This window comes from Talpa occidentalis, unplaced genomic scaffold, assembly GCF_014898055.3.
Source record: "Talpa occidentalis isolate TD23 unplaced genomic scaffold, MPIMG_talOcc4v2.1 talOcc4.15, whole genome shotgun sequence".
Lineage (NCBI taxonomy): Eukaryota > Metazoa > Chordata > Mammalia > Eulipotyphla > Talpidae > Talpa > Talpa occidentalis.
In genome coordinates, this window is record NW_023601543.1 from 58956616 (window position 1) to 58982863 (window position 26248).

The 26248-nt window shown below is 41.8% G+C and overlaps 2 pseudogenes; both read left to right on the forward strand.

Annotated features, from left to right (window-relative positions):
• LOC119245689 (60S ribosomal protein L11-like) overlaps positions 1–6185 on the forward strand; it is a 58783-nt pseudogene extending 52598 nt beyond the window's left edge.
• An 8732-nt stretch (positions 6186–14917) lies between these two features.
• The window catches only part of LOC119245690 (zinc finger protein Pegasus-like), a 40673-nt pseudogene continuing 29342 nt past the window's right edge, over positions 14918–26248 (forward strand).

A 26248-nucleotide genomic window follows, 5' to 3' on the forward strand; every position in this document is an offset into this window, starting at 1 on the left:
TTTCCTTAAGCCTGGGACTGCGAGTGAGAGAGCGTAAGGTAGGGTGCTAATCTCTAGGAGTCCATCTTTTACTGAGCTGCAATCTTTTTTTGAAGCTACCTTATGTCATGATCAATCAGTTATATCTTTTTCCTCCAAAGGTTTATTTTTATTTATTTATGCATACAAGAACTGGGTATAGGCCAGAGGTGTGGGGGGTGAGAGGATTCACTAGAGACAGAGTGGGGAGCAGACAGGCTGACTACTGAAATACACTGCTGAGGGAGCAGTGGGTGAGACAGGAGAGATCTGCTGTGCCAAGTGGGTAGCTCCCTGGCTGGAGATCAAACTTGTGCTGCAATGCAGTGGCTGGCAATACTTTGATAGCTCTGAGACTTTAACCCCTGCGCCATCATGGAGGCCCCAGTTACATCTTTTATGACAATTTTCAATCATTATTCTTTTGTGACACAAATTACTATAAAATTCCTATCTGTCAATCTGTCCATCTGTCCATCCGCCTGTCCATCCACCCATCAATCCATCCATCCATCCATCCATATTGTACTCCCATGAATGTAATGTACTCAGGGTAATGAAAATCTACTTTACGTTACACTGGCTCTCCCAATCAGAAAAGTTTTTCAGAAAAAAAAGTTAGTAGGTGTCTTAGTTTGGCTTACCCTAATAGTAGACCCTGAGACAAGGATTAGAGTGCTAACAACTAATTTGGGAGGTAATCCCAGAAAGTGCTGTTCAGAGATTGGGGATAGAAGACAGAAAAGGGATGGAAGCCAATCAAGGCAAGTTACCACAGTGGACAACTGGGGGGCAATCCTACCGGGAAACTGTAGGAGTCGCTGTAGAAGATACACCTCGGGGTTATCTGAACCAAGGGGATAAGAAGCTGAGGTATTTAACTACTAACTCTTACCCAACATGGGCTAAATGAGGGTTGCTTGGGGGACATTAACTCTTCAGCACTTCTGTTTGCCATGCACAAGGTCCTGAATATTTGGGTAATCAGCTCTCAGAGAGTCACAAGATATTCACAGTAAGCAACCTTTAGTGTATAGAGAGGAGCACCCAGAAGATTTGAGCAGGACACTAACAGTGTCTGCTTCAGTGCTAATGACATTATTATTGGGATAACTTTGGATTTTGTATAATAAGAAGTGAATAATACATTTTAATCTTTAACTCTTAGCAGTAACATAATTTATGATACATCTCAAAGGCCAAGATAAAGCATACTACTTTATAATAAGCTTTTTTTAAAGATTTATTTTATATATACAAGAACCGAGGTACAGGCCAGACTTGCGGGAGGTTGAAAGGATTCACCAGAGACATAGCGGGGAATAGAGCAGGCAGACTGACGAAATACACTGCTGAGAGGAGGAGCGGGTGAGACAGGAGAGGTCTGCCTCACCATGTGGGTTGTTCTGAGGCCGGTGGGGATCGAGCCGGCACTGCAGAGGCTGCAGGCAGCTTCACAGTGCTGCGCTCAACCACCAGCGAGGCCCTATAATAAGCATTTTTCCCCAAATAGACCAAACACATTGAATGAGGGAGTTTGTTGATAGCCACATCTCACTAGTAATTATAACAACTATAACAAGGATGTTGTTGGTCAACGGGCGTGATAATAATTGATGAGAATTATAGTCATTTGTAAGTGTCTTTCCAATATCTTCCAATATCTAGTCAAATATCTTCACAGACCTTTTCCAGAAATTTTATAGGCCTTTCGGGTGGAAACACAGTGGCATCTCTTGCTGTTCACACATAGCATGGCCAGTCAGATATCTTCCTGAGAGCCTCCCCTGATAATTTCCTTGATCTCAGCTTGGGCAGCTGTTCTCAGCTCCTGAAGCTCTTGTGTAGGTGTGGCAATGTCTCTTCAGAATAGGACTGGCAAACTTGCAGAATCCCAGCATAATGAGGACAGGCAGGAGAGCTTTGGACCTTCTTCATATACTTGAGATTCTCCTCATGGCTCAAATACTCAGCCCCTTGATATGCAAGCATGCCTGATACCCTCTAAACCACTCTGCCACTCTTCAACCCTTATCCCAGGGAACTCTGACAACCAAATATCATCAATACCTAGTGTAAACCCAAGATTCAGGAGTCAACATATTTGCTGCATTCCAACGGAATGCTTCTATCACCAACTTAGATCTCCATAGGTATTCCTCATAAGGTAAAAACATGCCCACCTGCTTTTAGTAACTTGCTATTGCTTTCTTACATGTGCCTCCCCTCTCTAATAGATTCATGCATGACTCCTATTGTTATATTGTCTCAAAAATCAATATCTATCGCATCTAATGTAGCTAGTGGGGCACAGCACTGATAATTTGTGTGGTGGGAAATTCTGCAGTTCCTGTGAGTAGAAGCTGCAATTCCTTTTTTAAGAAAAGATTTATTTATTTATGCATACAAGAACTGGGGTATAGGCCAGAGGTGGTGGTGGTGGTGGGGGGAATGAAAGGATTCACCAGAGACAGAGTGGGGAGCAGAACAGGCAGACTGACTGAAATACACTGCTGAGGGGAGCAGCAGGTGAGACAGAAGAGGTCCACTGCGCCCTGTGTGTAGCTCCTTGGCCGGCCAGGATTGAACTCATGCTGTAGAGGCTGCGGACAGCTTTACAGTGCTGTGCTTAACCCCTTGGGCCACCAGGGAGGCCCAGAAGCTGCAATTCCTATGGTTAGAGGTGACTTAGGCTCCATCCACGATCCTAAGCATGGCAAGACTTAGGCAAGATATGAAAGTTTTCACCAAGAGAACTAGTGTAAAAGATGAATTTACAAGTCAACAGGTTGAGTTTGAATCCTAGCTCTAGCCTGTAATAGTCCTGGTGCTTCAGGGATGGTTAACCTCAGTTTCTACATCTATAAAATGAGAACAGCAGTTGTATTTACTATTATTCTTTGGGAAAGGTTACACGGCACTTAGTATACAGTAAATGCTCAAAAAATGTCAACTGTGAGGCAGATGGGTCGCCTCTCTCTGTTGAGTTTTATAAGGGTCAGTCAAGGAAAGAGAGGTGGAAACTTTGATATTTGCTGGGTTACCACAGCAGAGCCTAGGAACACTTTGGTGTGGGAGAAACAGAGGCATCTAGGCACCACCAAGCAATGAGCTGGACATCTAATTCACCCACTACAGTGGGCAAGATTACTCAGAAAGTAATTAGAGCTGAGGTTGTCTATGAAAGAAAAAGAAAAGAAAACACACACACAGGGATGGCTGATTGTCTCTGCTGGAATGGCAGGGGCTACACAAAAAGACTTTTCTTCTTACTCTTCTCCACCATGGTGCAGGACAAGGCGAAAAGGAGAACCCCATGTGGGAACTTTGCATCTGCAAGGTATGTCTCAACATCTGTGTGGAGAAAAGGGGGAGACAGACCGAGCTGGGCAGCCAAGGTGCTGGGGCAGCTCATGGGTTAGACCCTTGTGTTCTCCAGAGCTAGATACCCAGTCGGGTCCTTTGCATCAGGAGAAACGCAGTCTGTGGAGCCATGTCTAAAGAAATTCTGGAGAAAGATCTAGCGGTATAAGATCATGAGTCATACACACACAAAAACTTAGATACTGGAAACTTTGGCTTTGGGATCCAGAAACGCGTGGATCTGGGAATCAAATACGACCCAAGCATTGGTATTTACAGCCTGGACTTCTACGTGGTGCTGGGCAGGCATCGCAGACAAGAAATACAAGACAGGCTGCACTGGGGCCAAACAGACTCAGCAAAGAGCAGGCCATGCTCTGGTTCCAGCAGAAGTATGATGTTCATGCTTCCTGCCATATAAGTTCCCATTTCTATCTAAAGAGACCAATAAAATGTAAAAAACAAAAACAAAAGCAAACAAAAACAAACGAGACTTTTAAGTTTTGCTTCTTTTTGAATAACTATATAACACATTTTCACATACCTTTCCTGATCTGGGTAATGGCCTGTATGATTCTGAGTTTATCTAATCATAAAATTATAGAATTTAGACAGAAGACATCCAGGGCTACATGTGTTTTGGCATCAGTCTGGAAGCTTACTTTCTTTATTACTTATGGGCAGCCTGAGTAAATTCTAGTCCAATTTGGAAAATCTATTTTATTGTGTGTAATACGGAGATAACAACAGTGCTGACCTCATAAAATTAAGTGAGGATTAAATGAGAAGCTCCATGGCACAGAGTAAGTGCTCAGCGCTGTTATTTACAAGCACTACCTGTCCTCAGATGCTCTAAGTGCTTTCTCAAATCTTGAGAAATATGCTTCCTCTAATGTTCCCCTGTTACTATATAGAATAAGTGTGAGCCATCAGATATTTGGAAATGATTCATATGTTCTCTTTCTCATGCAGAATAGTTCCAATTCGCTCCTATTTCCAATGTGATCTGGCAAGATGCAGTTCTTCCTTAAAGGGGGCTACCCATCCAGCAGGGTGCCATGATGCTGGCATATTTCATGTCTTGGGTAGAAATGCATCACTTTCCTCTAAGAGTGTATTGATCTTGCTGTCAAAGAAAACCCTTTAGTTTTTTTAAAAAATAGATTTTATTTTTCAGAACAGTTTTAGATTCACAGCAAAACTGAGTGGAAGGTACAGCTATTTCCCATATACCCATACCCACATTCATGCACGGCCTCTTGCATTATCAACACCCCCCACCAGAATGATACATTTGTTACAATCGATGAACCCACAATGAGCATCATCATCATCCATAGTCCATAGTTTACATTGGGGTTCACTCTTGGTGTGGTACATTATATGGACTTGGACAAATATATAATAACATGTCCCCGTAATTACAGTATATACCAAATATATTAAGATTTATTTTTATTTATTTATGCATATAAGAACTGGGGTGTAGGCCAGAGGGGCAGAGGGTGAGAAGATTCACCAGAGATAGGGTGAGGAGCAGAACAGGTGGATCTACTGAAATACACTGCAGAGGGGAGCAGCGGGTGAGACAGGAGAGATCTGCTGTGCCATGTGGGTCAGCTCCCTGGTTGGGGATTGAACTCATGCTGCAGTGGCTGGTGATAGCTTGATAGAGCTGAGACTTTAACCCCTGTGCCACCAGGGAGGCCCACATACAGAATAGTTTACCTCCCTAAAAATCCTCTGTGCTTTGCTTCCCACTCCCAATCCCTGGAAACCACTGGTATCTTTATTGTACCCAGAGTTTTGCCTTTTCTGGAATGTAATATAGGTGCAAATATACAATATGCAGTCTTTTTAGATTGGCTTCTTTCACTTAGTGTATGCATTTATGTTTCCATTGTGTCTTTTCATGGCTTGATAGCTCATTTATTTTTAGTCATTTATAATTTTTTTAAAAGATTTATTTATTTATATATACAAGAACCAGGGCACAGGCCAGAGGTGTGGAGGGTGAGAGGATTCACTAGAGACAGAGTGGGGAACAGAACAGGCAGACTGACTGAAATACACTGCTGAGGGGAGCAGCGGACGAGTCAGGAGAGGTCTGCTGTGCCATGTGGGTATCTCTCTGGCCGGGGATCGAACTTGTGCTGCAGTGGCTTGGATAGTTTCATAGGTTGTGTCTTAACCCCTTGTGTCTTAACCCCATTTTTAAAAATTTTTATAAAAATATTTTATTTATGCATAGAAGAAGACGTGCAGGTGGTGAAAGGATTCACCAGAGACAGAGTGGGGAGCACAACAGGCAGATTTACTGAAATACACTGCTAAAGGGAGCAGTGGGTGAGACAGGAGAGGTCTGCTGTGCCATGTGGGTTAGCTCCCTGGCTGGGGATCGAACTCAGGGCATATTGGTGATAGCTCTGAGATTTTACCCCTAGGCCACCAGGGAGGCCCTCATTTCTTTTTAAAGTTGAATAATATTCCATCGTCTGGATTTTCCACAATTTATTTACCTGCTTTGGAATTTTGGCAAATATCAATGAAGCTGCTCTAAACATCCATGTTCAAGTTTTTATGTAGACATTAGTTTTCAGATACTTTGGACAAATGCCAAAAAGTGTGATTGCCAGATCATACAGTAAGTCCGTTTAGTTTTGTAAGAAACTGCTAAAAGTCTACCAAAGGGGTTGTATTTTACATTCCCATTAGCAATGAATGAGAATTTCTTATGTTCTACATTCTTGCCAGCATTAGGTGTTGTCTGTGTTATGATTTTGGTCTTTCTAATAGGGGTGTAGTGGTAGCACACTTGTTTTAACTTGCATTGCGCTGGTGACATATGATGTCTGGTACCCTTTCATGTTTATTTGACATGTGTATATCTTCTTTGATGAGATATCCATTAAAGATTTTTGGCCCATTTTTTAATTGAGGTAATTGTGTGGTTATTGTTGATTTCTAAGAGTTTTTTTTGTATATTTCAGGTAAAAATATTTTATGTGATATGCATTTTGCAAATATTTTTGCCAGTCTGTGGTTTAGCTTTCCATTCTCTTGACAGAGTTGTTTTTTTTTTTTTTGGGGGGGGGAACAAAAAATTTTAATTTTAACAAAGTCCAGCTGATAAATTATTACTTTCAAGGATCATGACTTAGGTGTTGGTTCTAAGCCATCTAGATATTTTCACTATGTTATCTTCTAGGAATTTTATAGTTTTGCAATTACACTTATTTTTTATAATTAATTTATTGAATATTTTTAATTGAGGTAATATTAGGATATCCCCACTAGGTATTGCCACAGTATTGCACCCACCACAAAATCACCCATAATCCTTTAGCTCAGTGTGTTGTGCTTCCTTCCCTCTTTGTTCTTACCCCTCCCATTCTCTCTTCCCTCTGCATGTGTCAGTTCTATAGTCAGCTTTCAAAGGTTGGATTTTAAGCTTGTCTTTATCTGACCCTCAAAGGGTGGATTTTAAGCTTGTCTTCATCTGATCCTCTATATTCCACATATTAGTGACACCTACTGGTATGTCTCTTTCTCCTTCTGACTTTGCAATTACATTTAAGATGGTGAACCATTTTGAGCGAATTTTTATGAATGATACAAAGTCTGTGTTTAGATTTATTTTTTAAAGATTTATTTATTTATGCATACAAGAACTGGGGTAGAGGCCAGAGGTGGTGGTGGTGAGACCCACCAGAGACAGAGTGGGGAACAGAACAGGCAGATGCACTGAAATACACTGCTGAGGGGAGCAGCAGGCGAAACAGGAGAGGTCTGCTGCGCCATATGGGCTAGCTCCCTGGCCTGGGATCCAACTTGTGTTGCAGTGGCTGTGGAGAGCTTCATAGTGCTGAGATTTAACCCCTTGCACCACCAGGGAGGCCCTCTACATATTTTAGATTCATACCTGGTTTTGTTCTATAGCATTTCATTTAAAATTGCAGTTTCTAAGAACATACCAACAACATTAAGTGAGGATTTACTATACATCCTTTTAGATGTGTTGAATCCCATTTATATATTAATCAGGTTATCTCACAAAAAAGACCTTAAATTAACTTGGCAAAACTTTTTTTTTAAGATGTATTTATTTATGCATACAAGAACTGGGGTACAGGCCAGAGGTATGGGGGGGCGTGAGAGGATTCACCAGAGACAGAGTGGGGAGCAGAACAGGTGGATCTACTGAAATACACTGCTGAGGGGAGCAGAGGGGGAGACAGGAGAGGTCTGCTATGCCATGTGGGTTAGCTCCCTGGGCGGGGATCGAAGTTGTGCTGCAGTAGTTGCTAATAGCTTCATAGTGCTGACACTTAACCCCTTGTGCCACCGTGGAGGCCCAGACAAGACATTTTTAATGAATGTATATTGAGTCTTATGCAAAAACACTTTTTTTACTGATAACTTATTTAAATAATCACACTGTGAAGTTATAATATTCTCTCAAATGCATGTATCACAATTAATCAACTAATCCCTATGTTGAACATTTAGGGTGCTTTATATTTGTCATGGTTTTAAATATCACCGTGATGGATATCATTTATATAAACCCATGACTGAATCTCTGTTTCTTTAGGAGATACTGCTTAAAGGATGATTTGTTGTGTTAATGGAAATTAATGTTTTAAGGGTAGAATGACTGTATCATATCATGTTCTCATCAGCAGAGAATGAGAATGTTCATTAAGATGTACCTTAGCTGGTTTATTTTTAATCACTAATGTGACATTTTGCTGATTTTATAAATAAGCTATTTTATTCTATTACTTTAATCAGCAATTTACATATCTATTGAGGTTGGAAATTTAATATATTTTCTATGAATTGCCTGTTCATGTCTTTTGGCCATTGTCTTATTTAGGTTTTGGTAATTTTCAGTTTCATATATTTACATATGTAAATTAATGTGCATAGGGAAATCTGGAATATTTAGGCTATGGTTAAGATGGCATTTCATACTGAGGAAAATAATAGATTGCATAATAAGTTGTTGTTAAAGATGGATGTTTGTTTGAGACAAAAGTTAGATCTGTACCTTACCCCATGCACACAAATAATTTCCAGATAAAATACAGAACTAACACACAAAAAGAGAAGTATAAAAGAATTAGATATGAAAATATTTTTCATATTTGGAATGGAGAAGGTTTTTTAAGACATGAAATTGATTTTCTGAATTCACTAAAGTAAAAGACCAGGTAAGTACATGAAACTCCCGAACGCTGTATGGTGAGGACACATAGGCAAGGATAAAAAGTTAGTGACTGACTGAGACAAAATATTGCAAGGTGAGAAACAGGCAAATGATTAAGATATAGAATTTATAAAGTGCCCTACTTTAATAAGAAAAGAGAAATAATCCAATAGAAACTGAATGGCTACCACAAATAAAAAGATAGTGAAAAACATTAACCCTTGGAGGGTTATGATCTATGGTCAACCCTTGGAGGCTGACAATAGATCTGAAGCATCCAGAGGGGGAGGGATGGGGGCGAGTATAGTGGACGATGGTGGAAGACTAGGGGTGCTTGTGTGGTGGGGGAACTACAGTGACAACACCTGAGAGGAGAAATCCTATACTGACAAAATATTAACAAGGATGTAAAACAATGGTACTTATATAATAATAATAATAATAGTGATAATAATAATAATAATATAATGAAAGATAGTCAACCACGCTAATAGCCCAGGTTAAGATAGCCCAGCTCTACTGCTTTCCCATTACCTGCATGAAAAGTTCAAATTCCCTGTTTCTTTCCTTGATTTGAGCCCTGTCTCCCTTTCTGGACTCATGCTGGTCCCTTTGTCCACACCCTCAAAATTCACACTCTAGTCACAAGGATCTCCTCAGGACGTCCAGCACAACTTTTGCTTATTCTGACCTAACTGCCCTCCCTGTCTGGAATACCATGTTGCCAACCTGTTGAGCATTTTGCTTTTATATCAAGACAATTTTCATCTCATCTATAAAAACTTTTCCGGCCCTCTGCCACTGCTCTTTGTAGAAGCACTTGGCAAAATCCTCATCGTCTCTGCACCCCAAATGTCTAGTATTTTATACATGTGTATAAATGTGGAGCACAGCATGCATAGTCAAGGCTGACTACATTGAATGTACTGATATCTTCTCTTAGAGACTAAGTCAATGAAATGTAGAATTTATCTTGATAGCTACATAGAGGAAGATTAAAACCCATTTCCTCTTGAATCCTAGATTATTAAGCTTATTTAACTTACTTTATTTAAAAAACTCAATTTCCAACAAAAAACCTATTTATAAAAAAATGCAGAGTAAAAATTAGGAAAGCGTATTTAATCTCATCCATATACCTAGGAGGAGTAACAGAAGAGTAAAGTTACCAAAGTTAGGAAAGAACAGACTTTAAAAAAAAAAAAAAGATTTATTTTTATTTATTTATGCATACAAGAACTGGGGTGTAGCCCAGACTGCAGGGGGTGGGGTGGGGGATTTTGAGGATTCACCAGAGACAGAGTGGGGAGCAGAACAGGCAGATCTACTGATACTACTGCTGAGAGGAGGAGCAGGTGAGACAGGAGAGGTCTGCTGTGCCATGTGGTGTAGGTCTGGCTCTGGCTGGGATCCACTCAATGCTGCAGTGGCTGCTGATAGCTTGATAGTGCTGAGACTTAACCCCTTGCACCACCAGGGAGGACCTAAGGACAGACTTTTAGAACCTAGGCAGTAGATAACTTTTTAATTTTTTTTTTTAAATTTATTTATGCGTACAAGAGCTGGGTACAGGCCAGAGATGTGGGAGGGTGAGAGGATTCATCAGAGATAGAGTGGGGAGTAGAACAGGCAGACTGACTGAAACACACTGCTGAAGGCAGCAGCGGGCGAGACAGGAGAGGTCTGCTGTGCCATGTGGGTAGCTCCCTGGTGGGCCGGGGATGGAACTCCTGCTGCAGAGGCTGTGGATTGCTTCATAGTGTGGTGCTTAATCCCTTGTACCACCAGGGAGGCCCTACATCAAATGACCCCAAGTTCAGTGCAAATGAGGACCAAAAATGGTGCAATTAGAAGGTCCCTATTGATCGCAATTTGAATGGAAAATGATGGAGGACAATGCAATAGGACAGAGATAATGAGAAGAAATGAAGACAGTGAGTGGGAATAATTCTTCGGAGCAACATACCATGTTCTGTGATTCTCAACCATTGGGCCCAAAGCACAGGGTGACTACTTTGAGTTGCGCAAGGCTTGCTTTTAGGAAGTTAAATGAAAGTACGAACGTTTTTGTCTTGCTCATGGTAAATCCATACTACCTACTTAGCATAGCACCTGGCACATTATATGTGTTCAAAAATTCTTTCCTGACTGCTGAAATCATAGCATAGACAAAGAGGGGGGAGGAGAAATAAAGATTCCATGGGTTAGTAGCTCAAGATCACTGTGACTGACATAATTTGGGAGCCTCTGAGTGAAAATGTCCCCCAGTAACCAGGTCTGAGCTGTCTTTGCCTTGTTTTTTGTGTCGGCCAGTATTCATTACCTTGACTAAAGGGAGGCGAGGCAGGGTGCCTGGTGCATGATTCATGGGTGATACATCAGGAATGTATGAACATTTTCCTCAGGATCTTCTTACCAAGCTCTGGGCAGAGAAGATTCCCTTTCCTTTCCAGGACTGGAGACTTTGTGTCCAGAAATGCCAGAGGCCATGTTCCCCAGCTAAGAAATAAAGTCCATCTACAGCAGGATAGACTTACTTAATAAGCAGAGGGTAGGTCCTAAAGACTTTAAGCTCCTGGAACTGTTTCCCTGAGGCCAGACCACCCATAGTTAGGTTCCCTGAGTCACTAAGTACTTCTCCCCTGCTCTATTTTCCCCCGAGTTCATTTTAATTGGGTTTCTGGCACCTGCATCTGAAAAAGTTGGGGAGAGGACAGGGCTGTGATTAGAAGCCCAAACGTATCCACCCCAGTGTTTATCTGCCTCTCATACCTGTTGCTCGTGACAGATCAAGATCACTCCCTGTTTCTGAATGGACAGATTTTGCTTGTTTTTGTAAATGAAATTTTATTGGAGCACAATAAAATTGTAATGTAATGAAGCTAGTCCCTTCATTCCATTTTGTCTAGGTTGCCTTTATGCTCCAACAATAGAGGTGAGTGTCTATGACTGAAACCACAGGACCAAAGCTTAAACTCTTTATTTGCTGGCCCTTTACAGAAACAGTTGGCTGGGTCCTGATTTAGAAGGTAACAGTGGAGGGAATGGTCCTGGACTGCAGATGCTTCATTCAAATTCCCTCTTCTTGCCTTTGCACTCAGGCTTCAGCTGCTCTGACTGTTGGCTGATAGCTACTGATGCCTTCTTCTCTAGCTGCCCTCTTCCTCAGGGAAAATTGTTCAGCAGTTTTCATACCTCTTTGCCTACTCTAGACCTTGACCCAAACCAGACAGATGCAAGGGAATGATGGTACTCTAGAGTTTCCCTTTGGAATTAGGCTTAGTAACTCCTGCCTAGAATTCCAGTGTCAGCCACTGTTTCCAGGAGCCTCACCAGAGAGCTTTTGCAGGTGTGGCCTGGTTTTGGAAGCACACTTTTTTTTTAAATTAGATTTATTTATTTACGCACACAAGAGGCGGGGTATAGGCCAGAGGTGCGGCAGTGTGGTAGTGAGAGGATTCATCAGAGACAGATTGGGGAGCAGAAGAAGCAGATCGACTGAAATACACTGCTGAGGGGAGCAGTGGGCGAGACAGAAGAGGTCTGCTGCGCCATGTGGATCACCTCCCTGGCTGGGGATCGAACACGTGCTGCAGTGGCTGTGGATAGCTTCATAGTGCTGCATCTTAACCCCTGTACCACCAGGGAGGCCCCAGAAGCACATTTTATGGAAACTGGCTGTGACCTTTCTAATGCTCCCAGATGGTTGAGTTGGACCAGGGAAATTACCCGGTACATCTGTTCTAAAGCACTCTCTTTTTTTGCCCGTGTATTTCCCCATATTAAAGCCCTTTCTTGACCTAACATACTTCAAAATTAAATATGAAAAGAAAAAAAGCTATCTTTCTAGCATGAGAACCAGAACAAATGTTGAAAGAACATGGCATAGGGTTAGGGCTGCAGCAGTGACTTCTAGGAGCAGACCTAATATTTTGAATGAAGTCATTTATTAGCCAGGAAGTTGACCTTTCTCAGGTCTCATCCTTCCTCTTTACTTTTGACTTCTCCAGGCCTTATCCAAATCTTAAAGACTTTGGACTTCTTAATTACTTGATATTTGAATTCTGTGAATAATATATTTAGCCATTTCAGGGACAGCATGTTGCCGACTGATAAAAATGTATGAGTAAAGCTAAGTTTATCAGCATTTTATTCATAGCTTGGTGTTACCCATTTTTGTATTCACTGAGGCTGGCCCAGAGTAGCTGATGAATGCTTGCTTGGAATGAGTAAGCGTGTACCCTGCTGCTGGGCAGGAAAACGCAAGACTGTTGGGAGCCTCTCATGTTTGTAGCCTCTGGGAAGGGGTAAGAGATCAGACGAGCTCATTTCCTCATAGACACAGATGTTCCTCCACTCTGAACTTGATGCTGGCTGGCGTATGAATTCCATGTTCAGGAGTGGCCAGTGCCTCAGGGTGGAGCAAGGGTGTGGCTGGGCAGAGTTCAAGAATGCATTGTTCCAGAAAATTTGTCCAAACAGTTTTTCTGTCTTCCCTTTCCTGGCTGCTGTAGTTTCATAATAGAAAACTTGCCCATGAGAGGTTAGCTTCAGCTGCTACTGCTGTGGTTGAAGGACTCTTGCAATATTTGGGGGCTCCTAGATAGATGAAAGCTCAGACTCTAACAGTTCTCATCAAGTGGCTGAAGGAGTGGGTCATGCCTCTAAATGAATCCAGGTTACTACTTACTATTTTAAAAAATTAAAACAAATCCCAGGTTTTTTTCTGGCTTAGATATTTGATTCCTTTCATCCTATCCTCCCCCTCCCCACTTCTCTCTTATCCTTTCCTCCTTCTGCTCCCCTAAATCACAACTGGCTTTAGACAGCTAACAGACAACCTTCAAGACTCACAAAGAGCTCTTGAAAGAACTGTCACCTGCCAAAATGAGATTGCACTAGCAACCTGAGAAAGGCATGGAAATCACCCTATCCTAACCTTTCCAACAGCAAGTTTTGTAGCAGTAACAGAGACAGAAAACAACTATCCTATTTAACTCTAGCGTTATCTAGTTTTAAGGTGCTCCCTGATATTCATCCACTGGATAAAACCTTCAACCTCTATTTGGTCATCTTGATTTTTTTCTTGACAGTTTGATTCCATGACTTGGATAGCGTCTAGACAGCCCTGGATCCTGTTGTGGTTTCAGAGAAGGACAGAACGCATTGGGAAACCTTGCTTCTTCCCTTCCTGGTGATGGCTATTGGGTCCAGAAGTAGCTCTTCCTATCTTGACCCCATGCTCTAGGGTCTTCTTGTAGCTTGGCTGTTTCAGGCTTTCACTGTTTATAAAGGCCAACCTCTTGTTTGATAAGTCCATGCATCAATTTTCTTTATCTTTTGGGATTCTCTGCATAAATAGAGAATTAGATGATGGTTCTCAGGTAGAACTAGGCCTTTCTTCTATCTGGGACCTCTTTGACTGTAGGGAAAACAATCTGCCTAACCCCCTGCTGGGCCTACTATCTTAACTATTAAATTCCTTTCTCAGTGGTGGGACTTCAGGAATTACTACCATGAGCTCCAGAGCTGTTATCCATCATTGGCTGATATTAGACACCATTCTGGCATCTAGGGGATGAACAGGCACAGTTGATTATTGCTGCACACACATCCCTCCCCCGTCAATCTTTTTGAGGTTTATTTGCAGAATTAACACACCTACACATGCAACCAAAACATTCATTGAATGAGTGATGTAGTCATGACCCCCAAGACTTATGGATCATCATCAAGTGGTTAGGGACAGGATTGCTTTCCCTGGTATTCCCTACAAGGATATAATCCTAGGGATACATATTTTCCCAAGGGCTAGTGATCATTTTCTTTCATTTCTGATCGGAAAACCCCTCAACAAATGCATGCAGTCACCCCTAACCAAGACTACCAGCATTGTGTTGTCCAAACAGATGACCGAGGCTATAATTAAAGACAGAAGATCAAAGAACAAACTGCTCCTCCAACGCAGCATGAGAGGAAGTCTTCTTGACTCAATTCCTAAACTTTATACATCCCTGTAATTTTGTTCTCTCTCCCAAAAGATTAGCCTGGAGATGAAAGTTATTTACTTTGGCCAAGTGGAGAAACTATAAAAGAATTAAAGCCGACCCTTTGCTTAGACCTTTGCTTTTTGCTCTCTTCTCTTTTCGATTTTTTCCCTCCTCTATGTCCCACTCCCGTTAACCTTAACTGACATGAGCCAGCTTACAGACAACTGTCAGGGCTTACAAAGATAGCTCTTGAAAGAATTGTTCTGTCAGCTGCCAAAATGAGATTATACCAGTGATCCCAAGAAAGAGGTGTAAAACCCAACCTACCCTGGCCATGCCAACAGAAAGCTTTGTGGCAGTTACAGGTAATCTGGGGCAAGACGAAAGTCAGGTACTTTTCTTTTCTCCCATCCTGCTTCAGCTCAGGCAATTACCTAATTTTGAGGTGCTCCTTGAAGTGCATCATCTGAATAAAACCTGTAACCTCTATTGAGTCATTTCAACTATATCTTTTCTCTCAATACCGAAATCTTCTCCCCAAACACATACCATCATTAAGGAGTATAAAGACATTTTAGCTGACTGTGCTGGGCCCAGTCACTGCCTCTAATCTCTACCCCATTTACATTTTTTTTTATGTACTTGGGGTGTTTAAACTTCTTATTTCTAACTTGGGGATGAAAGAGAGGGATTTGAATTTGGAAGATGTGGCATGAAAATCAACAGTGGAGGGATGGTGTAACATCTCGTTCTTGGTTTGATCTAGAACTGATTATCTTCTGTGTGCTTCTCCAGAGTCACTCTCCAGCTTCTCCATCCTGCTCTGTTCCTCAGGAGACTGACATCTTACTGACATGTCAACAGGCTCCTCACCCCTTGGCTCTGTGTTGGGTTCAGTCAATGGGAAGTATCAGAAGAAGATCAGAGGGTAGACAGAATGAAGTCAAGGCATTGTCTCTGGTTCCCTTCCAGCCTCGTCACGATGGATTGATTGAATCCTGGACCCAAGGCTCCATCCATGACTGCTGTTAGTCACACTTTCCTTGGGTCCTGTAACTTCTTTATCTGGCCTCTTCAGACCTTGGGTGGGGTGGGGTAACATCTCCTCTCTCTTGTTAACCTGGGAGAATTGCACCTTGCCCTGATCATTTCTCTGAAACTCAGGCTATGCTTTCTTAGTTTTTTCCTCAATTAACTATTTTTAGTACCATGGAGCTCTGATTGATAAAGACCCTTTGCCATGGATTTGAGTCTCTGTGGGAAAGAAAGAGATAACTGGCAAAACTATATTTTTAGATTGAATAAGATTCTGGGAACAACCAGAATTTCCGTGAAATTCAGGTGAGAAATTATGTCCCATTATTTGCTAGATGATCGATTCCTGAGGAAAGAGAGCATGTCAATCTTGTTCACTGCTAAATCCCCTGCTACAATAACTTCCATGTATTGTGTGTCACTTACTGTATGTCAGACACTGTTCTTAGAAAATGGCATATATTCATTTTTTAATCTTCACTAAAATTCTGTATTTGTTTTTTTTTTTTTTTTTTTTTTTTTTTTCCTTTTTACAGTTGGGGAAACTGAGACAGTAGTCAGTTACGTTTCCCCCATAGTCAGATCGCTAATAAACAGTGAGGCCAGGATTTGAATGCAGGTTATCTGACTCCAGAGTTTGTGTTCTAAAACAGTGCACTGTTTTGCCTTCCTAGTCCTTAGCATAATGCTTGACACATAGTGGGTGCTTTATAAATGTTTGAATGAAGAAATAAATAAAAGGACCAGTAAATGAAAGAAGGCCATTCCCCATATTAAAAAAAAAAAGCTGGAAACAACCAATGCTGGTGAGCATGTGGTGAAAAAGAAACCCTCTTACGCTGCTGGTGGGAATGCAATCTGGTCCAGTCACTATGGAAAGCTCTGTGGAGGACCCTCGAAACACTAAACGTGGAGCTACCTAATGATCCAGGGATTCTACTACTAGGAAAATACCCAAAGGACACAAAAACACTAACTCAAAAGGGAAACATGCTCTCCTATATTTATTGCAGCACTATTTACAATAGCTAAGATATGGAAATAACCTAAATGCCTCCAAATAGACAAATGGATCAAGAAGATGTGGTATATATGCACATCGGAATACTACTCAACCATCAAAAAGATAAATTCTTGCCATTTATAGCAACATAGGTGGAGCTGGAAGGGATTATGCTGGGTGAAATAAGTCAGAAGGAAAAAGAAAAATGTCGAATGATTTCACTTATAGATGGAATACGGAGAAACCTAATAAAGGGTCAGGAAAAAGACAAAACTCACAGGCAAACCACAGATCTGTGGCATCCAACAGGGGAGGAGGAGGGAGAGGGGTCCAAACAGGGGCATGCAGAGTACAAGGGACTGTGGTGATAGTTCACAGGAGCTATGGTGGTGCAAGAATGTAGCAGCAGGATGGACCACTGAGCAGGTTATCTATGATCCGAGCAGACAGGGTAAAGGAGAGTCCTGGAGCCCTCGATGGCTTTCTCAGGCTTTTATTGAGCTTTTACATGTAGTGCAGCAACCAGGTACATGGCAGGCAGGGTTGCCAGGGGTGCCAGGAGGCAGACAGGCCTATAAGCCCCTGTCAAGACTTCACTCTGGGCTTCTCTGGAGTTCTTTCTCCCTTTCTCTCTCCTGCCTCTCTCCTGCCTCTGCTTCTCTTGGCAAATATCTAAGTGCTGCTGCTATGGCCCACAGAAGTAAACAACGTAACTTATAACAATGTAACAAAATATAGGCCCCCATCAGGCAGGGAAATCCTAATGGCAGAAGGGCAGAAAAGCCTGAAAACCATTTACCCTACAGAGAACTACAGGGACTACACCTGAAAGGAGAAGAATGATGTAAGAAATAAATAAATTATAAAAAAAAAAAAAAAAAAGAAAGGAGGCCATTCAGCCTGGAAGTCAACCATGTTTGGGAGCACTAAAGGTGGGTTTTGTTGCAAGCCTCAGAGCTGGCATCCTGGCCATGAATACAGGCATTTTCCTGGTCAGTAGTAGCAGCTGAGAGACATTCCCACAAAGCCGGTGAACAACAGACTTGACCAAGAGGGAGCCATGGGGAGTGGAGAAGAAAAATGGGGTGGACGTTGCATGGAGACTACAACTGTAAGACAATATGGGTGGGTTATGGGAGCTGCCTTTTTGAGGTCTCCCAGAAATAACAGGGAGAGAGATGCAGGAAAATAATGAATAATTTAAGTATTTTGAATTAAAATTTAAATATTTTGAATATTAATAATTAAAAATATTTAATAATAAAATAAATAACTTCCAGTAAATAGTGTAATGTGGTACCAGTGGTATTATTTGTCCCTTAAAGGAAAGACCACAGACTATAACAATCACAAGCTTCTGGGTCGAGGACAGGAGGACGCCCAAGTAACAGATGGGGTGAGAGGGAGCCTGAATTCTTCAGTGCAACAGAGAGCACAGGCAGGGAGTGTAGGGACCCATGTTCTCTCCTAGTTATGCACCAAAACCAGCTGTGTAACTAAGCATGTCACTGACCTGCCATGAATTTCAGTTTCTTTATCTGGAAAATGAGAGAGTTGGACAAGGTGGCCAATGAAGTCTTGTGAGGTCTGACTCTGACAATTTATGCTTGCTGAGTGAGGGCATGAACAAAGTCATTATTAAACAAATCAAATTTTGAATGAGGCTCCTAAATTTGCTAAGGTCTATTTTCAATATAGGGTAAATGATTTCCAGGCTTTTCTGCCCTCCTGCCATTAGGATTGCCCTGCCTGATGGGACACCTGCAGTTGTTACATTGTTATAAGTTGTATTGTTTAGTCTGTGGGCCTTGGCCAGCAGTATTGAGATATTTGCCAAGAGAAGGAGAAGCAGGAGAGAGGCAGGAGAGGGAAGGGGAGATAGAAGGCCCAAGAAGCCTAGAGAAGACTTGCCGGGGGCTTGGAGGCCTGCCTGCCTGCCCCTGGACACCCCTGCTTGCCGTGTACCTGGTTGCTGCATTACATGTAAAAACTCAATAAAAGCCTGAGAAAGCCACCAAGGGCTCCAGGACTCTCCTTTACCCATCTGCTCTGCTCAAATCATAGACAACCTGCTCTGTGCTCATCCTGGCCCTACAGTCTGTTTTCCTTTTTTTTTTTTTTAAGATTTATTTATTTTTATACAAGAGCTGGGGTACAGACCACAGGTGTGGGAAGGTGGGAGGAGTCACCAGAGACAGAATGGGGAGCAGAACAGGCAGACGACCGAAATACACTGCTGAGAGGAGCAGCGGGAGCAACAGAAGAGGTCTGCTGCACCACGTGGGATTCTCGCCGGTGGGCGGGATTGAACCCGCACTCAGAGGCTGCAGACAGCTTCACAGTGCTGTGCTCAACCTGCTGCGCCACCGGGGAGGCCTCCTACAGTCTATTTTCAATCTATGAACGTAGGGCCAGAGAGGAGAAAGTGACAGGAGCAGACCATTTTGTGGAGTTCTGGGGATCACTTACCCTGGAGAGGTGTAGAATGGTGACTGTCATCATTGAAGCACACCCCCTCTATCTCCTCAGTGACCTTACGCCTGCCCATGCCCACTCTCCAGATCCTGGTGAGAACAGCACTGGCTGGAGAATGAAGGCAGCACTTCTCTGCCCAGTAGCTGAGACCCTGACCTTCATTTTCCTGCATGAGGGGTATGCTCGGCCCGCCTTAGAGACACCCATGGTATGCCGGAAACTGCCAGCACCCTCAAATTTAGTGTATGGTTTACCATCTGGCAGTCAGTGAGGGAATCTTAGACAACTTCTAGAAGCAACATTTCCAGGTGGCTTTGTGTTTCATTCCTTCTATTTGTGTGATCATTTTATAGGTGATTTTGTTATAGACATACCTCTGTGAACGGGAGTCGCCATTACCCCACCCCCAGTCACATACAGCCACCTTGGGTGACAAGCAGGGCATGAATTGGACTACCTGAGCCGGGAAGCTACTGGGAACTAGGGGTGGAACTGAGTGACCTGTACAAGTGGAAGGCAGGCCTGGCTCTCTCTCCATCTTGCTTCCACTGCCCGACTTGCATCCTGGTAGCGCAAGGAAGGAGCATGTGGAGGAGGGACATGTAGAGATTCTTGGTGAGAGACAGGTGGGGAGGCTGCTCCTGGTCCTTGGCAGAGATAATGCCAACCATTGTCCTCACTTCATGGTGGATTATTCGGTACATTTAAAATCCTGACTCTCCTTTTGTTCCAGCTTGCTAAACTTGCCTTTTTCCCTTCTTACTGTTCCTCCAGAGGGTGCCTGAGACGTGTGGCAAGCTTTTGGGTCTCAGTGGCCCCGCTTCGGGTCAACCCTGTTTGGCTGGGCATTTACCCATGAGGGGATGGGCAATTTTCAGAGTCTTATTGGAAAACTTTTATTAGAAATATCCTTTCTTATCCTCTCTCTCTATGCATACTAATCATGTTGAAGAGTTTTCACACTAAGAGTCTGCTTTGTCTTTATGCAGCAGGTGGCAGGACCCCATTTTAGAGTATGTACCCCTTAAGTTTGGGGTCCCTGAGTATCCCCTCAGTGGCTATTAATAAAATCACATCTGAATCCTCAAATATCTCCAGGTCCATCTTTGGAGAATGCCCACTATTTGTCTTCTCTCTGCCCTACTCCTAGCTGATGGGTGACTTCACCACCACAAAGGAGTGAGAATGGCTGGGTGGGGTGAGCTGATAGAAAGAGAGCCTGGAAGTTTAGGAAAGAATTGGATGAGCCACTAGACTCTTAAACTTAGTGGTGAAGAGAAAAGATCACATCAAAACACTCTGCCTCATGACTGTGTGTATTGGGCACAGAGCACGCACAGAGCACGTTTGAGGCCCTCTGGTCTCACACTCACTTCCTCAACCTCATGCTCACTTCAATACCACCATGTTTAGACTGCTGTTTCCACTCCTTTTCTGCTCAAATCTTCTGTGGTAGACAATTCATTCTTTTCACTATCTTCCATAACACTAACCTTTTTTTGGGCATATGTATCTTTGCTCATGTTGTCCCTTCTTCCTAAAACTCATTCCTTTCTGTTACTGGGGTTTCACAAACCTTTGAGACCAATGTTGAATCCCTTGTTCTTTTTCTTATTTTTTAAACTTTTTATTTGTTAACCTTTTCATTGTGGTAACATCGGTTCACACCACGGTATGATTTAAGGGCATACTCCCAAACTTCTTATTTTTTAAACTTTTTATCGTGGTAACATTGGTTCACAACACAATATGATTTAAGGGCATACTCCCACACCTCTTCAGATGTATATTGCCGCACCTGCTCACCACCAAAGGACCCATAAGCCTCCACATAGTACACTGGATTCCCTGCTACTTTGTCCCTCATATCTACCTTCCTCTCCTGGTAGACTCAAATTTGCAGTTAGATTTCTAGGGTTTGTTTTGTTTTAGATTTGTTTGTCCCTTTGTTTTGTTTCTCTATAGTCAACATAAGAGTGAAATCATTCAGAACTTGACTTTCTCCTTCTTACTTATTTCACTTTGCATAATCCCCTCCAGTTTCACCCAAGTGGTCACAAGTGTCAAGATTCATCTTTCTAAGAAGTGAGTAATATTCCAGTATGTATACAGGACATCTTCTTAATCTACTCATCTGTCATTGGGCACTTAGGTTGTTTCCATAGCTGACTATTGCAAATAGTGGTGCAATGAACATAAGAGTCCATATATCCCATTGAATTAAATTCTTGCATTCTTCTAGTAAATACTTGAAGAGTCATAGGGTAGATCTACTTTTAATATTTTGAGAAGCCTCCAAACTTTTTCCTACAGGGACTGGAACAATCCACAATCTCACCAATAGTGTATGAGAGTTCCCACAAGCTTAACCCTGCCTTTGGTTTACACACCATCTAAGGAATCAAGAACTAAGGGTCCCCAAATTCCTTGGTTCCAAAGACAAAACCAGTATAGGTAAAATCACCTGAAGAACTTGTTAAAAACAGAGATTCCTTGCCCAAGAAAGACTGTCAGAATCTCTTGTGTGAGTTCACTACATAATTGTGATGTGGAGCCATGTTTGGGAATCAGCATGAGATCACATGAGTTTTGAGGGAGAAACACATGGCCTATTGCCGCGAACAGGATGGCTGATGAAGTTCTCTGCTATTAACGAAGACTCAGAATCTAAATGAATTTGCCTTGGGGGGAGGCAGGGGAGAGCACTATCAAGAGCAGCTCTGCCTTTCACTCTCCCAGCTCACGCTTTTATTAAAGATATGAACAAAGGAACAAGAAAATAGCACGCAATTGTGTTTTTGCTTATACAGATTAATAAGTTACTGCTGAAAAGAAGTTTTCCTAGTTAGTAGGGAACATGCACAGAAGCCAGCACGTCCTCAGAAAACAGGAGTCAATTATGGGAAGAAGTTCTGTTTGCAGAACTTTTAACCTCCTGGAACTCCGTATGCAGAGTAAACAGGTTTTCTCCAAAAAAAACGCCAGCTCCCTTTAGGGCAGCAGGTTCCCAACAGCCTACAATAATAATAATAATAATAGACACAAGCAGGCAGGAAGAGCTGCCCTGAAAGGGACAGGTTTGCTAAGAGAGGCCTGCATGGTTGCAGGCGGGCGGCATGGCCTATAATTAAAGTGAAGGTCTAGCTTTGACTGCTGAATAGGTTGAGTGAGGCTGGATCCATAACTGCAGCTATTTGAAGGTACAGAGGTGAAAGACACCCAAACAGCTCTTCCTTACTTAATAGTATTAACTATTTATTTTTTCACTTGCCTTGGGATTAAAAGAAGAGACAGAGCTCTGAATGCAACACGCTAAATAAAATGCACAGTGTGAACTTACCATTCAATGAAATTCTGCCCTTCATGTTATTGAGCAGATGCTCATGGCAGGACCTAGAGGCACAGGGAAGTTTCTGCAGGCTTAAGAGGTAGATGAGAAAATGCTAGAAATCTTTTCCCAGGATATAAATGTTCAATATCCTCTTCCCTTCTTTACCTTTTCTTTTCTCACAGATTGGTCTGTGAGAACCAATTGAAAGTGCAACTCCATGGCCTTTGGTAGAGTAAACTCATTGCTATGAAGATAGTTAAACACTGCTTTTGATCATTTCCTTGAGGGATTTCTGTCTCCACAGAGGGATTAAGAAGGTTGGAAGGTCTCATTCTTACCTTTACAATAAAAAAAAGACCAGACAAATTACATGGATTTTCTTATGAGAGTTGAAGAGTAGGTTAATCAGCTAACTTGAAATCAAAGGAGACAAGTATCCTGGAGACAAAATATAAACACTTACTTATTTGGGGCAGAAGTTCCTAGACACTAGTGTGAAAAATTCACCTGGAATTAGTAGAGGCTGAGTGTGGACTGGTGATAGACTGTAGAGATTCTGGAGACTGCAGATATAAGGCAAGTTTTTCTCCGTGGATTCCATGTATTGAGAGTTCAGAGAAAGCATCCCCTGTGGTGAAGGCCTACAGGAAAGGACTGGCAGTCACTGTGAAAGAGACAGGAATTCTGCCCAGACCTTTCTCTCTTGTGTCCTCTATGGAACAAAGGCTTTAATCTGTGCAGGGAAGAGCATCATTGTCCATAGGTCATTCTTGAAAATCTGTTTGGGGGAAGAGACCAGAAAAAGTTAAGCTTATATCCCTGAGGGAAAGAAGGCAATGGGAACAGAGCTGTGCAATATATATGGGAAGAGAATGGAGTATTGAGAAGGCCATACGCCAGAGAGCCAGGGACACAGAGCCTGCCTAAAGCTGAGATTTAATTAGAACAATAGCTATCCTACTCCCATGCTTTCCTACAGCCATCTAACAAGAGGAAGTGGTAGGACCCTGATGACAGTAGCAATATTTGTAGATAAGTGAAACTTAATATACAATACCTAGTCCCTTGGGGCCTCCCTGGTGGCCTAGAGGTTAAGTCTCGGCACTATCACTGCAACAGCCTGAGTTCAAGTCCCAGCCAGGGACCTAACCCACATGGCACAGCAGGCCTCTCCTGTCTCGCCCTGCCCGCTGCTCCCCTCAGCAGTGTATTTCAGTAGACCTGCCTGTTCTGCTCCCCACTCTGTCTCTGGTGAATCCTCTCACCCCTCCCCCCCTCCTCTGGCCTATACCCAGTTCTTGTATGCATAAATAAATAAAAGAAAATCTTTGAAAAACAATACTTAGTCCCCCAGGTCTCTCCAAGTTGGTAGAACATTTGTTATTTTAAAGACAACTAGATTTTGGTTATATATTTAGTTAATTAATTTTCTTATTTAAATTGAAGAAATACTTTGTGACTTTTGATAAGACAAAGAGGTGTTGAGCTTCTAATTAAAAGAAATCATTTGGAAATAGCATTGAAATGACCATCTAACTTTGAGAATTCCAGTGTTTATGTGGAAATTTAACAATTTTGATAAAGTATTTGGATTGGCATTGCCATATTAAATTTCTTTTAGGTAGAACTTGAAGGTTTTTCACACACTGGCATTCTACCTGGTTTTGAACCAACCTCAGAACAAAGCAGAGTCCCTTCTTAGGTACACATGGTTGGCTTGCTGTGGGACCTGAGGAAATTCACCTTAAAAGGCAAAAATGTATAATTTTAAAAGACATTAAATTGTATAAAGCAACTTGCTCTTCTATAAACCACAATTCAAGACCACAGTGTTTTAATCTGGTGTTTAAGTGGAATTTTTGAAGTGAAAGTTATTGCTAGAGAAATTTTAAAAGTTTTGAAATCAGGAAATGTGAAATTTCAAACTACGGTATTTTTTTTTTATTTTAGTATTTTAGTATCAATTTGTCAGTCTATGGAAATAAGCTAGTTGGAATTTTGTTGGAAATTATATTGAATCTGTAGATAAATTTAGTGAGTATTGACATCTTAACAATATTTAGTCTTCCAGTCCTTGAAAATGGGTTGGCTTTCCATTTATTTACATCTTTAGTTTCTCTTAGCAATGTTTAGTTTTCAAATTGTACATTTCAGCCTTGTTTTACTAAATCTATTTCTAAGTATTTTACTCTTTTTGATGCTATTTAAATATATTTTTTCCCTTAATTTTATTTTTGGTTATTTATTTATTTATTTTTGAGGAGACAGAAAGTAGTTTAATTTGTCAACAAACAGAAGGGCAGCAGACTGGTGTCTAAAAGACTAATGTCCTGCTCTTTGGCAGAGGGCAGAGGTATTATACAAAGGAGTAAAAAAAAAAGGGGTGGGGGGAGATAGGCAAGGGTCTACACGTCCTTTTGATGCAAGCATCGGGTATTTCGGGTGGGCTCCAGCTTGCTGTGTTAACGCGTGCTGCTTAGCTTCCTTATTATCTTCTTAGGAAATGGTCTTTCTTTTCTTTCCTAGACCGTGAGAAACCTTTGCTTGGACCAGCCACATTACTCCTCATAGTCTTGGACTTTGGCTCCTGGGTGCTATTCTTATCTCCTATCACTGAACTGTTACTGATCCAAAATCTCAGAATTGGCAGCTGTGGCCCATAATGTAGCTCAATCTCATCTTGACTCCCAGCCATGTGATTCCTCTAGCAATTTCCTTCCAAACATGGTCCGCTGGCTGCAAAGACTGGGTCCAGCCTTGACCTGCAGTTGTGCGGGTCGAGAGGCCATGGCTGCCCTCTGCCAGCATGTGGGAGGACCCGGGAGCCCTGCAGCTGGCGGCCGGCCGGCCACTAGGCGAGCTCCACTCGCCTCCAACCCACACCGGCTGCACCCCCACCCGCCAGGACCCGTCGGCCGCCTTGATTATTTATTTTGAGTTAAAGTCCCAACACCCAAGTTGATGGCGTTAGGAGATAGGGTTTTGGGAAGGTTATTAGGTTGTGAAGGTCAAGCCCTCATGAGTGGGATTAGTATCTTTATTAAAAGAGACTCCAGAAAGGTTTTTCATGCTTTCCGCTATATGAGGTTACATTGAGAAGATGGACATCAGTGAGGAAATGGACTCTCAGTGGACACCAAATCTGCTAGCAACTTGATTTTAGACTGCCCAGCCTCCAGAACGGTGAGAAATAAATCTTTGTTATTTATAAGCCACCAGTTTATGGTATTTTGTTATAGTAGACTGAATGAACTAAGATAACTAGTGAAGAAAACTGGGTCGAGGTGCTTATTTGTGAGTAGTAAAAAAAAAAAAAATTAAAACACTCAATCTATTTGCTTGTTTTAAGTCTGTTCAGAGTTTCTATTACATCTTGAGTCAGCATAGTTTGGGCCCTAGCAATTTGTCTATTTCATGTAAGTCATCTAATTTGTTGACATACAATTGTCCATATGTGTGTTAATATTTATATTTTATTCTATTACATAAATAATTTATGTAAGTACAAAATAGTGATGTTTTGCACAGTTGATAGTAATGTTCTTCTTTCAATCCAATCAACGAGTCTGGAAATTTGAGACGTCTCTCTTTTTTTCTGTAGTCTGTTCTACCTGTTAATTTCACTGATCTTTTCAAGCAACTTTTGGTTTTGTAGATTTTCCCTGTTGTTTTTCTATTCCTTCATTAATTTCAGATCTTATCCTTATTATTTCATTCCTTGTTCTTGTCTTGGTTTATTTTGCCCTATTTTTTAAAACATTTTATTTATTTATTTATTTTCAGAGGCATGTTTATTTATTTATTTGTTTGTTTGTTTGTTT